The sequence below is a fragment of the Nicotiana sylvestris genome, chromosome 4, assembly GCF_000393655.2.
Source record: "Nicotiana sylvestris chromosome 4, ASM39365v2, whole genome shotgun sequence".
NCBI classification, from domain to species: Eukaryota; Viridiplantae; Streptophyta; class Magnoliopsida; order Solanales; family Solanaceae; genus Nicotiana; species Nicotiana sylvestris.
In genome coordinates this window covers 95,789,186-95,805,356 of record NC_091060.1, presented here as the reverse complement: position 1 = coordinate 95,805,356, position 16,171 = coordinate 95,789,186, and positions in this window count along the sequence as shown.

The following is a 16,171-nucleotide window of genomic DNA, read 5'->3' as shown; positions in this document are numbered from 1 at the left end:
AACCCCAACTCCAAACAACAACACCCTAGAAAATCCTCGCTCAGGACTCGTTAATTCAGGCAGTGGCGGAACTTCCAGCGAATCTTGTGATAGAGAGCCAGGTAACCTAGTTAATTTTGATTTACAAAATTTAGTACTAACTCTACAGAAATAGATCAAGGAGCAGAGCGACTGCATAGAGCAAATACCTAGAGTGCCACCTATAATCAAGGGAATAAATATGGATAAATACTCACAACAACCTTGGAAGCCAAGTGCTGCTCCTGTACCTATTCCGAAGAAATTCAAGATGCCTGATTTATGAAATATGATGGAACATCTAATCCACGGGATCGCATAACTGAATTTACAACCGGTATAAAGGGCAACGACTTGACCAAGCAAGAAATTGAATCAGTATTGGTCAAAAAATTCGGAGAAACAGTCACTAAGGGAGCATTAATAGGTACTCTCTTTTACCTGAAAATTCTATAGATTCTTTTGTTGAGCTTGCAGATTCATTTATCAAAGCACACTCGAGAGCTTAAAAAGTTGAAACAAGAATGGAGGACATTTTCAAAATAAAACAAGGAGATACGGAGCTGCTTAGGGAATTTGTTAACAGATTCCAGCGAGAGAGGATGATGTTGCCACATGTACATGATAACTGGGTGGTTATGGCATTTACTAGTAATCTAAATGAAAAAAGCTTAGAAGCTATGAGGAGACTCAAGGAAAGTCGACGAGAATTTCCAACAACAACTTGGAATGATGTTTATAACAGATATAGCATGAAGCTGCGGATAGAAGAAGATATCATCCCTCAGTCTCGAAAAGATGAAAGGGTAAGTTCAAGACGAGCTGAAACCAAAAAAAGGTCCAGTAAAAATAGGTACGAGCCTTACATAGGACCAGCAGGAAGGAACTCATGCTCAAAACAAGAAAAACCAAGGTACGATCATAGATCAAGAGATAGAGAGTCAGGTTCAAGGTTCGGATAAGAACGAAACACGCGAGAGACGCGAGATGATGACAAAAGCTCGAAGGCAAAGATCGGCAGTTACAGTTTTAATGTTAGCACATCCGAGCTGGTATCTATTTTAAGGAGTATGGGAGACAAGGTACGGTGGCCAAAGGAAATGAGATCAAACCCGAACAGACGAAATCCAGATTTTTGGTGTGAGTTTCACAATGATCACGGTCACAAAATGGTGGATTGTAGATTGCTACAAGGTGAAGTTGAACATTTATTAAAACAAGGATATTTAACCGAATTGTTTAGTGAAAAGGGAAAGCAAGCATATATGAAGAATAGGCAGGAGCCGCCAAATCCTCCTTCACCAAAAAGGACGGTTAAAGTCATAAGTGGAGGAGAAGAGATCAATGGCGTAACATATACAACAACCAAGAAAGTGTCAAAAATAATAGTTACACACGGGAAGCGAATTCGACAAGTTTTGGAAGAAGATAGTATTAAATTTGATGATGCAGATGCAGATGGCGTGCTAACCCCACATAATACCACTCTCTTCTTTATACTGTGATATCAGAGCCAGCCCATCCTTTCGGAGGGGGGAACAGTTTACTAAATATGTCTAAGTCATTTCCGTCATCCTCTTCCCTTGCAAAAATGAATATGTCCCCTACTCTATATAAAACCTTGTCCAAAAAATATGATTACCTCTATGAAGTAGATATCCTACCCGACGAACAAAAAGTATCCTCCACTAAACTACCTTTGATAAACCCTTACTCATCCTTTGCCAAAATATCATTTGCACCCTGGACCCAAATTTGTTCCTTAGTCTAACACAGACCAAAAGGAGTCAAAGAATATGTTGTTGCCTCAAAACTTGACCAACATCGTATTCTTGCCACTCGGGAAGAACAATTTATCACACTTCACATCCCAGATGATTTTTCCAGACAATAGAGAGATCATAGTTTTACCCATATCCATTTTGGTTCTATCCGAATAGTTTCAACATATTACGGAAGAAATGGTCAACCTGTTGTAGCTCGCCTTTCTCTTCTAGATACAAGATACTTGGAATACCAACATGCAAATTTGGGTACTGATGAAGTTATACTGAATGTTGAGACTGTCTTCATAACTATCTTTCCAAATTTCAACATGTCCCTTTATGATCCATACTTAATCGAAGATCTAAAAATCCAAGTCCAAATCCAAGGAGCCCCTCAAGCCAAAGATTCTATCCAAGCCACTCTTCATCACCAAATGGTATGGCGAGTCAAAAATCATGCTATGGATCTTTGCCTTCCTGGAGGACAAAATGCTTTACTCTTAAATATTGATGCTACCAAAGGAAACACAATGTGCACCCAAATATCCAGACAAATTTCCAGAGATGAACTTGTTAAAATTCTTCCTGATTCCTGGATCACAAATTATGAAAAGTTAAGAGAACTGGAGGAATCTGTGCAATCTGATGAACCAACTTTTACCAAAATAAGTGACAAAACCGTTTGCATAAGCTTTGACCATTCCCATATCATAAAACCCAATAAAACCATCTTCTTTTGCCAAATGATTCAACCCAAAGATAGAGCAAACACATACCCTGAACCTAATGAAGAATTCTTCTAGAATATACAAAGCATCATGGAAGAACATGACTGGTGCCAAAATTTTGACAAATAAGCAAAAAGGGTTTGGTGGTTCAAATGCCCCTTTACGGGACACTGCCCTTGGGATCTTGATTGTGACTGCCAAGACTATTTAGAAGATCCAGTTGGAGAATATGATGAACACCACCAGCGTCATCGGGAAAGGTTCGGCCTCAACCAGTATAAAGAAGAGAGCAAGAGACTCCAAGAAAGCAAACTAAATCATAGATAGGCCGGCCTTGTCAAACTTAGTCGTGTGCCTTGGGAGTTTCCCCTTCTGTCCTGGCTTCGATCTCTGTCTTCTCTGAGTCGGGCCTCGACGATCCCCGAGGGAGGGGACATAGCTATGGCTCCACGTCCTCGGGGTCTCGAGGCATCCCTTCGAAATGACTTGATAGCAAGAAAATAAGTCTTCTGATTTTCGCCGCATACCAAAACGATCTAGGGTCATGGGCTATCTAACATTCCTATTATATTCTTCAATTGAATTGACTAATTAATTTATCTAGTTTATTGGTTGACAGGGTTAATATTGTTGATAAGAATCTGTCGAGTTCTAATTGCCTATTCAAGCTAACCTAATGCTTATATGTCTATGGATTTAGAATCAACAAGAATGCATTTATAATTCCTATACATCAACCAAACAAGGCAATTAGGTATATGTCTATCCTAATCGCGAATACATTCCCCGATGCCCGGAATCAAGAACTTGCTCTACTCAATCCTATATGCAATCCAGAATTTCCACTTTCGAGTTCAATTCAAGATTCTTAGATAGTATTCAATTGGTGATCAAGCAATCAAAATAATCAAATGCGGGATTAAATAAATAAACCAATATGATAAACTAAGAAATCGAAATCAATATTCGAATAACAATAGTAATGAAGAACCACAACCCTAGAACATGAAGTTTAGCTCCACATTGACATGGTAGCAAAACAACAAATCATACAAAGAAACAAAAAAATTACTAAGTTTGGTGGAAGAAAGATGGAACTTGATGAATTTTGGCCTCCACAGCGGCTCTGTTCTTGTGTTTTCCTCTCAAAAACGTCATCTCCCTCAAAATAGGTTTAGGCTGGCTTTTATATAAGTTGGGGATACCTTGGGGTTCAAATAATTGAGTCCCGATCGAAATAGGACATGTTCACATTTTGAGCGTCTAGGGCAGCGTGGGGCGCTGGCCCTAGCGCTCAACTTTTTAGCATTCTGTTTTGAGCGCCACAGGTAGCGCCCCATGCTGCCTGTGGCCCTCAAATGTGCACTTTGCCTTTTCTTCTTATTTTCGCTCCAATTCGCGTGCTTTCGTTCCATGTCGCATCCGAATGATTCATACACATAGAAATACCAAAAATTAGCACAAATCATTATATTATATATCTGAAATCTAAGAGACATGAGCATAATGTGAGGCAATATAGGTAAAAAATACGTACTTTAAGCCAAATATCAACACCCCACACTTAAACGTTGCTCGTCCTTGAGTCAACCAACAATTAACTCTATCTTAGAGCACTTTACACCAATGATCATGGTTGATAGCAACAATTAAACTCTATTATATGCAGTCACCATACACTTCCCTTTAACATATGCCATACTTCATAAATATTCAAACAAAGACAACATGCTCATAACAATCCTAGCCTCACTAACCGACTCAATATCACAATGTACTCGTGGCTTGAATACACAATGTTTTCCGTGAAAATGGTAATAATAATTAAATTTTTTAATGGGACTCTAAAAATACATGATCTATTTTTATGCTAGTTGTTAGAAAAGTGGATGCCAGGTATGTGAAGCTTAATGACGAAGTACGAACTAACACGGGGTTGAAATTAAACCGAGGAGCTAGGCGTCCAGGCCTCGAGCTAACCAATGAAAGGCCTCGAGGTTGATGCCTAGGCTCGATCTCGAGCTATCGGGGGTTACCGAGAAGGGAATAACAGATAGGATTTAATTGAACAGAGGCTCTTTATGGCCAATATCAAGCAATAAATGAAGAAAAACAATAAATGGAAGCGATAGCCTCGAGTGAATAAGTTAGGGAGAAAAGAGAGAGGGAGGGTTGTTATTGATATTATGTAGAATAGTTTGAGCAATAGCAGCCCCTTACAAAGAGATGATGATCCCCTTTATATAGGAGGGGAGTCCTGTTATAGTACAAAATATATTGATTGTAAGAGAATGGAGATGGGACGGCTAGACGCGATGCCTTGATACAGGCTCTAGGTAGACCGGCTTTGTTAGACTTAGCCGTGTGCCTTGGGAATTCCCCATTTTGCTCTAGCCTCGATCTACGTCTTCTTTAAGTCGGTCCTCGACGAGCTCCGAGGGAGGGAACTCGGTCACAGCTTCGCGTCCTCGGGGTTTCGAGGTATTCTTCTGAAGTGACTTAATAGCAAGGAATTAGGCCCTCTGATTTCGCCGCATACAATCTATAACTTCTTTAAGTCGGACCTCGACGAGCTCCGAGGGAGGAAACTCAATCACAACTTCGCGTCCTCGGGGTCTCGAGGCGTTCTTTTGAAGTGACTCGATAGCAAGAAATTATGCCCTCTGATTTTGCCGCATACAGATAGTCTCTACGTTTCTCAGAACAAAGCGATTTGAAACGATTCTGATACCCGACTCTTTGAGCTTCCTATGATGATGTCATACCGATGACGCATTCTATGGCGCGAGTTTTTACGATAACTAGGATATCTCATGGACTTGTATTTTCGACATCATTCAATGCGCTGTCGATTCCCATTCTCCAAGGTGAAAGTACCGCTATCGGTTCGGTTTTTCAAGAGCGCAGTAATTGCATTTGCCGATCAATCTTGCAAAGGCCTCGATGACCTTGTCATTATCTCCTATAAATGGGGGCATTCTGGCGTTGTTTCTTTATCCAAGTGCCTTCATGTACTCATCCATCCCTTTCTCCTCGCTATCTTGTACTATTATTGATTACCATGTTTGGAATTCACGGACTTAGGGTTATTTGGAAGTGTTCTGATAGGCCGTGTCGTGGCCTTTTGCCTGAGTTCCCCTTTATCGATCATGATTATAACGTTCTGTCGCTAGTGTTGTGGTTGTTACACTTGTTGTCGCTATCCCTATTGGCTCAAGACGATGATGTATGGGGGTCAACTTTCTTGGCTTGTAAAAAGTTCTTCGGACTATATACCGCTGCTCATAAGGGGGCTCGGATTATACACTGTTGCTCACCTTCATACCCAGGATTGACGTGGTGCTTTGCCCTGAGCTGGCAGCTTGCATAGCTCAATGTTCCAAGATATTGATTCAAAGTAGCCATGCAAGCGTGGCCGATGCTCGCTAGGTCTGCTGTCTCTCTGAAGTTCTCTTGACCAGTGAGGGTTCTCTACCTTTGGCGGGCTATCGCATTTTTTCAACCCTCCCTTCTTCTCGACCTATCTTTTGGGGATATCAGTGCGGAAGTCCGGGATGAGGCTTCTGAGGATGCATACCCGGAGGTGTTTGTTGCAGGAGGTGGACCTTCGAGAGTAGACTAGGCTCTAGAATTTTACCACGTGTGTGCATCCCTTTGAATTTTTTGTTTCTGTGTAAGGACCCATTGCGAGCTTTTGTAATTGTATGTAAGGACCCCCCGAGTGCTGTTGTAAGCCAATATTTATGAAATATGAAGACATCTTCTTTACTTCTACTTTTGATATTTTCCCTGTTTTGTAGACTCTTGTGTGTTTGCGGAGATTTTGAATCTATGCCACTGTTGACGATCATCAATATTCCTTCCGGTCTTTGGTTGACAAAAATGTCTCCCTTCCGAGCTCATCATTGTTCATTGGATCAAGCCTGAAGTGGTCCGATAAACTCGGATCATCGGGACCCTCGAGCCTCGTGGAGATAGAGCACCGAAGTGAAAGTCAACTTCGGGAACTTGGAGTTTTAACTTTTAGCATGATGTAGATAACCTTTTAAGGTGTTATAGGCAGGTCTCTGAGGAGGGGTTATTCGTACTTAGGAGACTTCCTGAGGTTGAGCCCTCATAGACAGAGATCGAAGTGCTTAGTTTTTCCTTGACAGGACACCTCAAGGTCGGATACCACCTCGGAACCCAGGCCGCAGCCGCTGGTCCCCCGAGGCCTAACTTGGGTGGGCGAATCGTTGTTGTCACATATATATGGGGTTGCTCATGCTTCTTGGTAGATCCCATTACTTCAGGTAGCTAACCTTTTGTTTTGGCATCGAGCCCGTTATTACCTTAGCACCAAGGCATTCGTATAGGTTCCCGTTTTGGCTTGCTAGTTCCACCATAGCCATGATTGCTACTTTAGGGCCTGCCCAGTAGGGAGGGGAGAGTTCCACTCCCAGTGCTCAGGATCTACGGTAGCTCACTCTAAAGACTATGTCTTTGATAAGAGAGGAGCATTTGGAGATAGTGACGAGAGACTGCGGATGGGGCGATGGGTGGCATTACGGGCGCTTTCCCCGAATGAGGGTATTACAGATCCCGCGGATGGATTCCTTATCATGTACATCCGTTCTTTTTACGAGTAGTGTTGATGACGAGGTTCTTTGTTGAGAAGACATGGCTTGAATTCATGCTCAGTCACCTCGTCAGGCTGTACCAACCCTTTCATCATCGAGGCCTGCTAACCTTGTGGTGCCATTCGTCCATGCCCTATGTTGTTGATGATGAAGAATATAGAGGTCAATAGTAGGTCAGTCGATTCATCCAGGTCTGGACGATTGACGTTATCCCCGTGGAACTTACGCCATTTCCGGAGGAATGGAATTACACATATGAGTGGAGTGTCTCGTGCTTTCTCAAATTCGCTCATGGGGAAGGCCAATTTAGTAATTGTGTTTCCTTCTTTTCTGCAATAGTTTCATGGGTGCCGAGCAAAGTTCTTGATCTGCCTGGCTGGGTTCGGAGGTTGGTGACCCATTCGAATTGTGACGAGAATAGGTGGCGAGTTGCGTCTCGGGGCAGATGGGGAGCAAAATGCCAAGGTATATGCGTACGGTGCTTTTACCTTGCCTTTCATACATTTGGTATGGCTTTTTCCTCTTTTCCTGTATTGACCTTATCGTCGCAGGTATCGGAAGGTCCGAGGGGCGAGGTTGTGCTCCTCTAGAGAGGGGGGGGGGAGTTGTTAGCTTTCGAGCCTAGGGACGATGGTGATAAACGGGATATGCACTCGCAGTGCGATGGAGCTTTTAGCAGGGCTAAAATGGTCCTAGTCTTCAAAGAGAAAACATTGCCCGAGCCTATTGTATCTGAAGTCTCCGATTCTGGAGTGGTGGTCCCTCTGAGTGATCATGGTTCGACCGAGGTTGGTTCTTCCAAGGTCGAGGGGCCTGGACCAGCAGAAGTGTGCTCAGCCTTCGAGGAAGTCCGCCGGCTTCACTTTGCGGTGAGTTTTGGCATAGGCCTTTCGCGTTTCTTGTCTTCCCTTCCTTATCAAGTTTTTCTTCTGCAGGCCTTTGATAGGCTTAGGTCCGAGCTGCTCTATCACGGGGCTAGGCTTCGGAAAGCCCTAGATGAGGGTAGGTCTCTTAGGATCTTTTGCAAGGAGAAGGAAGTTGAGTTGATGTATTGGCCATATGAGGCGCACCGGAGCTCGAATTACGATAGCTGTTTGATGGAGCAGGTAACTTCTTGTGGTATGCATCTCGCTTTTTAACCTTTTAGGTTAACCTTTTGCCTATCTCAGTTATAGAAAAGGATGGAGGCTCTGGAGCACCTTAGGGGTGAAGCCGACCAAGTTAGGAATGACTGTGGAGAGCTAAGAGCTCAGGTGCAGGCTCAAGCTTCAGAGGAGAAGGATGTCTTGGCTAAAGTTCCTACCTTCGAGGCCCAACTCCACTTAGCTCGTGACAACGGTTCAGTTCAAGCAGATATGATCACGAAGCTCGAGTCCAAACATTCGGAGGTCAGGGCTGAAATCATTGACACTTAAGCTGAAGCAGCATTGAGCCTGACTAAGGCTGATCTGGAGATGGCGATTCATTTGAAGGATGCTACTGATGCATAAGCTGAGTTGAAGAGGTCCCTTGATCGTGAAGAGATGATTGAGGAATAAGTTCGTTGCATGTCCCGAAGAATGGTACTTGAAGAGATCGGCGCCAGGGGTTTTGTTCTTCGGGAAGAGTTGGCTCAAGCGAGGGCGAACGAGCATGATGCTCGATCATTTCTGCCTGATGTTGAGGAGAGTGAAGACGGCGCTGATAGGTCATAGCCCTCGGGGGCAGGGCGTAGACTTTTCCACTTTGCATGCGATAACTTCGAGTTTGTAGATGGGGAATGCACCTTTTCACATTTTGTAAATAACAAAGAACTCAAGGTTTTGTTTCTTTCGTACCCCTTTCTGCTTTTCTTCTGACCAAGTGGACTGGTTTTGGAGTTAGCAAGAATCCTTGGATTCGTAATATGGCTCTAGGGCTCATTAGGCATTCGGTTGATATGGACTTTAATGTATGCTGGCATTGGAGTCCTTACATTTTTGCTCGACTGCCTTGGGTTCAGTCTCCGAGTCGAATTATGACTCGAGCCCAATTGATCCTCAAGTTTTGTATTTTCGCAGGCTGGCGACAACGGCTATTGGGCCTTGGGTCAGAGCGACCTTTTAGTGTGTGTGGCCTTGAGGCTTATGAAGCTGGCGATGACGGCTCTTATTCTATGCCCTTAGAATCGGGTTATGACTCTCAAGTGTGTGTAGTTAACTATTTTGGATCCGGTCTCAGAATCAGGTTACGACTCGAGCTCATTTTGATCCTCAAGTTTTCAAATTTTAAGCTAGCGACGGTGGCTCTTACACTTTTGGTCATTGCGACCTTTCAGTGTGTGGCCCTGAGGCTCGTTTAGCTAGCGACAATGGCTCTTACGCTCTCGTGAAGAAACCCTGTAAGCTTGTTGGGTCCTCCTTAGGCAGCGCATGGGCATTGCCTCGTTAAAAACCTTACTAGTGAAAATCCTTTTCGGGATAAAAGCTCAGCCGAAGGGAAAGAACGTAACGGACGTCGCTAAAGCCTTGAGATCTTCGGGTTGGGTCTGCATTTCCGACCGCCCCAACCAGACGCTGCATAGGTGTTAGTGTAGAATAATAAAAGAGGGAGGTGGTCTTACCTTACCGTGGGGTGCGCAGACAATGTTCCGAGGCCTGATGTGTTGCTGCTGTTTGGTGCGAGGACCCGATACGTTCCCCCTCTTTGTTTAATTGGGCTTAGTCGAAGACGTAGTTTGATTATCCTTTGACCCTTTCAAGGGTGGAAGTATCAGTGTCGGCGCTACGTTAGATAACACGAACACTTCCCTTGACGCGTGTTGTTCACCGTAGACGGTTTTAATTCTATTTTTTGTTGGGGATTCCATTATTTGGCAAAGGGGGGATGATACCACTCTCATAAGGTGTGTCTGTGACCGTCTGAATAAAGCGTTTATGACTCGCATCTCCTTTGATGACATGGGATTTGGCTTTCCGGTCGTGCTGGCTGAAAGAATGGCCTCTCCTTTCGTTGTTTCGATCATCGTTTTGAATCCGTCAAGGATTCGAGAGGCGGTAATGATTTGGCCTAGCAGTTCAAGCTGTTTTGTCTGTCTTGACCAGATAATGTTGGTCGAGCTACCTGGATTCACGAGCGCACGCTTTATTTGAAATGGATGAATGAAGAAAGGGGTTACCAGTGTGTTGTTATGGAGTTGAGGCGAGGTTTCGGAGCTTTCTCTATTGAATATAGGGGCACTTCCGGGTACATATTTCCGGGTTTGTCTTTCTCCGGCGATGGATATTTTTGTCCTCCTCTTCACAAGTTCCCGGGGGGTATCGACGCCCCTCCAATATCGTGATAATATATCGTGGCCCATTTGATTCGTCCTTCTTAGACACCTTTCTTTCTTGGAACCAAACTTGAGCCCGATTGCCCAAACATTCTCGGTGGTGACCTATATTCAGTAGCTTGGCTATTTCTTCTGGAGCTAGTGGCAATCTTCAGTCTTGTAGCTGTGCTTATTATGAAGTTCACATACCAAGCTGTGATTCCTCTAGGAAGTGTCCGACTGAATAGGCCTGGGTCATCCGGTGAACACGACGTCCGATATAGCGACATTAAAGTTGTATTTTGATGGGCGAAGCGCCCCACTGACCTCGTGTCCTCATCGAATCTAGCTTTGTTGACAAGCTCGCGAGGGTATTGTCCTCGATCCATTCTCCGACCATTACGAGGCAAGTTGCATCTCGGGGTATTCCTCCTATCTTCAGCGTACGACCGGTATCTTTCTTTATTTGGTTTTTGTTTTCTTTGCCAAGAGCCTGATTGGATATACTAAGCCCGGTGGGGCTCCCAGCTGGTCATCCTCGACCCTAATTTGAGACTGGTACCGGTTGTGGGCATCCGACCAGGTTGTAGCTAGATACTCGATCAAGTTCTATTTCAAATGTTCTGAAGCTGTCGAGCTTCGTTCGTTCAAGCCTTGATTGAAGGCCTGTACCGCCCAGTCGTCGGAGACCGGGGGTAGTTGCTTTCATTTCATTTCGAAACGAGATACGAATTCCCGTTGTATTTCATTCTCCTTCTCCTTAATCTTGTGTACGTCGGACTTCCTTGTCGTACTTTGATGGCACCGGTGTGTGTTTTTATGAAGGAATCTGCTGGCATGGCGAATGAATCTATGGGGTTGGGATCTAGGTTGCGATGCCACACCATGGCCCCCTTCGAGAGCATTTCTCCAAACTTCTTTTGTAAGACGGACTCGATCCCGTCGTTTTTTATACTGTTTCCCTTTACCGCGCGAGTGTAGGTAGTAACGTGTTCACTAGGGTCTGTGGTCCCGTTGTACTTAGGGATTTCAACATTCTGAACTTCTTTGGAATGGGTTTCAGGGACGCTTCTTCGGGTAACAACCTTTGTATGAGCTTCTTCAAATCCACACCCTTGAAGACCGGGGGTGCGCCTGGGATCTGGTCGACCCTGGAGTTGTAGGTCTCGACCTTCTCGTCGTTGGCTCCTATCATTTTCTCGCCCGATTCGATCCTTTTGGTGAGATCCTCAAGCATTTTTATGATGGCAGGTTTGGCTATCGATCTGTTATTGTTCGATATCTCAGGTAACTGTTTGGCTGGGGGAGTAGTTTCCGGTGCTACTGTGCTAGGAGTCTTTGGGTGGCTTTGAAACTGAGCGATAGCCAATTGTTGTGCCTATAACATTTCAAAAATAACATGAAGACTAACTTCCTGTTCTTCCCGGGCTGGAGGTTTTTGGGCTTCCTGTTGGTAGTCATGCCATATGCTCATGTCGGTGTGTGAGGTTTCGTCGACCTGCTGCGCGTCCTGCGAATTCGCGTCCGCTAGAATCATTTCGGGCGCATTATCGGGGTTTTGCGGTGGCGTGCCAATAACTGGAATAGCCACACCATTTTCCCCGTGGTTTTCGAGGTTGTCGTTCTCGACTCTGTTTACTGAGACAGAAAATTTGACCTGAAATCAAAAGATCTTGGACAAGAAAAAGTGTGAAAGATAACTTGCGTTGTGTAACGAAACCAGCAAGAAAATAATCACTATTATTTTTAGCCCTACGGTGGGCGCCAAACTGTTTACTATGAAAATGGTAATAACAATTAAATTTATTAATGGGACTCTAAAAATACGTAATCTATTTTTATGCTAGTTGTTTAAGAAGTGGATGCGAAGTATGTGAAGCTTAATGACGAAGTACGAACTAAGACAGGGTTGTAATCAAACCGAGGAGATAGGCATTCGGGCCTCGGGCTAACCGAAGAAAGGCCTCGAGGTCGATACCTGGGCTCAAGCTCGAGCTATCGGGGGTTACCAAGAATAGAATAACAATTAGGATATAATTGAAAGGAGGCTCTTTATGGCCAATATCAAGCAATAAATGAAGAACAAGTATGAAAGTAATAAATAGAAGCGGTAGCCTCGAGTGAATAAGTCAAGGAGAAAAGAGAGAGGGAGGGTTGTCATTGATATTGTGTATAATAGTTGGAACAACGACAACCCCTTATAAAGAGATGAGGATCCCCTTTATATAGGAGGGTAATCCTGCTGTAGTAGAAAATATATTAATTGTAAGAGCATGGAGATGGGACGGCTAGACGTGACGCCTTGATACGAGGCTCTGGGTAGGCCGCCTTTGAAGACTTATCCGTGTGCCTTGGGAATTCCCCATTTTGCTCTAGCCTCGATCTACGTCCTCTTTAAGTCGGGCCTCGATGAGCTCCAAGGGAGGGAACTCGGTCACAGCTTCGCGTCCTCGGGGTCTCGAGGTGTTCTTCTAAAGTAACTTGATAGCAAGGAATTAGTCCCTTTGATTTCGCCGCTTACAATCTGTAACTTCTTTAAATCGGACCTCGACGAGCTCCGAGGGAGGGAACTCGGTCACAGCTTCGCGTCCTCGGGGTCTTGATGTGTTCTTCTCAAGTGACTCGATAGCAAGAAATTTGGCCCTCTACTTTTGCCGCATACACCCAACATCATAGAGAAAGCTAATAATATTACTTATCCCTTGTAAAATCATGTTCCCTCACAACAAGAACAAGAGAGTCGAATCTCATGATCAAATTTAGTTTAAGGACTCACATGTAAGTAAAAGAAATCTCTCACTCTCACATAGAAGTCACTTGCATATAATTGGTACCATATGCTTTCCCTTAATGTAAACCACTACTAATGTAAGCTCGCTTGATCTAAAATCAGTTAGGACTTTTTCATGGTTGTAATGTGGGCTAAGGGACGGGTAGGATATATATAGGAATAGTGGTCACCTTCCTAAGCAATTTAACACATCACCAAATAACTTAAGCACAAATTCTTCATCACCACTTCAATTTCACAAACAATATTACCTCAAAAAGTATTTTCTTTTTCTTTGAGCAAGATAATTATTCATCTACATTTTTGTTCTCCTTTTTTTTCCAGATTTTTTGTCTTTTTCAGCTTCCAGTAGTGGTGTATTATTTTACAATATACATGCACTCTTCTTTCTTTCATTGGTTTCACTCATAAGCCACCCCACACTTAGTCCCTTCTTACTTCTTTTAGTGCTCAATTAACAATTAAAGTGTTTTAAGAGGTAAAAGGATCAAAAGTTTCAATAAAGAACAAAAGGTATAGGCTCGAAATGGTTAATTAGGGATTAATTTTATTTGTGATAAGCACTAAGCTCAAAAGAAAATCAAAGAAGGAACTAAAATTATTTTTCCCACCGATCATCACCTAATCTTTCGCTTTAACTCAAATACCGGGCAAGTTCTAGACACAAGTACAATACATAGAGTCCACAAAAATTTCACTTCACACATGGCACATGACTCCACGGCCCCATTCTGACTCTCAACAAGTGCAAGTATTCATGGAGCCACGAGATATTAAGCATTAAGCACAAAGTGAATACAAGTCAAGAAAATGAGACATAGGCGTCACAAAATATGTTATCCAAGTAAGCAACACATCACCAATAATTTAAAATCATAGGGAAGTTACTACATATGCCAAAGTATAATTATGCTACTATCAAAAAAAGTCAAGGGCGCCTAGGTTCATCATTCTTCCTCCTTTTATTCCATAAATTCCTAATCTACTCTTAAAGAAAAACTACTACTACACTGTCCAAACTACATCCCATGGAAAAGAACCAATGCACAAAGAAAAATGACGGGGGATTATTGCTACAAAAAAAAGACATATTTTTGTGTTTTTCTATTTTTCAAATTTTATTTTGTTTAGACTTCAATCCCTCAAGAAAACTGTCCACAAAATCCATCGTTGGGAAAATTCCAAATTTTCTGTTTCTTTTTTTGAAATATTATTTTTTCTTTACATAAAAACTACTACACTAAAAAAGAATACTACAACTAACCTAGGATAGCACGGAAAATCATTCCAACAATCTCCTCACCCCACACTTAAAATTGTGCAATGTTCTCAATGCACATTGTAACTAACAAGAGTGTAAAAGAGACTCCCTGGTAGGTCAAAGGCCGAAGCATTAGCAACTCATGGGATACTCAGACTTCTCCCAGGTATGATCCTTTATGCAGGCACCCTACACTTAGTTCCAACCATATGGCTAACTTTTGCACACTTCCTATGGCTTTGCTCCCTATTCTCAAATTCCTACAAAATAAAACAACACTACAAAAATAATACAATAAGAAAAAAAATAAAAAATATAAGAAAGCAGTAAAGGTGGGTGGCCTCCCAACAAGCGCCTATTATCGTCGCGGCACGACGTGAACCCCTTTTTGCCTCCACCTCGAAATTATGAATTGAGCCCTTAATTTGGCTTCAAGCCTTCTGTGATTCTCCCGGAACGGTAAGATAAATTTAATTGGTCCAAGTAACCAATATCGCATTCTACACTTCTTGGCCATCCGATGAGGTATGTAATTCTCTCGCTCTGACACGACGAATTCCAGAATATAAGCAGCTTGTTCCTCGTCCGTTGGCTCCTCCAAAGGCTCAGATGATGCGATTTCCATGTCATCATCGAAACACAATATTGAAAAATGTATGGAATGAGGACCAATACGCCCTAACTCTAGAATTGTATTACTCTTTGCATCCTCATATTTACACACACTAGAGTCTCCAACTATAATATTATCTACTTCCTCACATGACTCTAGAGTGCTTTCCTCAACATGGACATCATCAATAAAAGTATGGTCGAATGATTGACTCTCTACTTTTAGCTCCTCAATTTGGCATATAAGCTCCTTTTCAGTTTCACACAACTCAGAATTATTTTGTTGGGCGTTAGATGCATCAACCTTTGCAATCAATTGAGCTTCCAAGTCATGAATACAGGTTCCAAATTCTTTAATCTCTTGTCCCATTTCAGCTCTTCCTTCTATTAAGTCTTTTATCCCATCTGTAAATTTCTCATGTTGAGATTCATATATTTCTAATCGTTCAACTTGTTCCATTGCCAAGTTTGGCTCAAAATATCCACTTTTTCAAAACATTTCTTTTGTTGGAACTCGCTTTCTTCATTCAATTCTTCCATGTTAGCCTTCATTCTTGTGATTGTTGCCCTCAATCTTTTCATATCTTTTTTGAGTTCATCCTGTTGCTCTGCTACTTGCCTCAGAATATCCCTATTATATGCATCACTTTCCATATCCTGCACTTCATTGCTCCTATGAAACTCACAAACACTGTTAGAAAAATCATAATAAGGGCTCAAAGAAGGATGAAAAGAATTAGAACAACCATCCCAATGGCCATCTTGACCACCACACATATTACAAATATTCCTCTCAAAGGATTGATATTGTGCACAACTCGCTCCCGGGAATATTTTGACAATTGTTTCACCAGTGGGCTCCTCCACATTATGGACAGGGATAGTAAAAATAAGAATAATTGTCATTCGAATAATTTTCATTATAAGATGCCATGCTAAAATAAAATAAAAATACTATCTAAACTAAAACACAAAAATATGAATAGTTAAAAAAATTAAATGTCTAATCTAGAAAAATAACCAATTTTTAAGTCCCCGGCAATGGCTCCAAAAACTTGTTGCGGCCAAACACACATGCAAATATACACAGTCGTCAAATAATAAA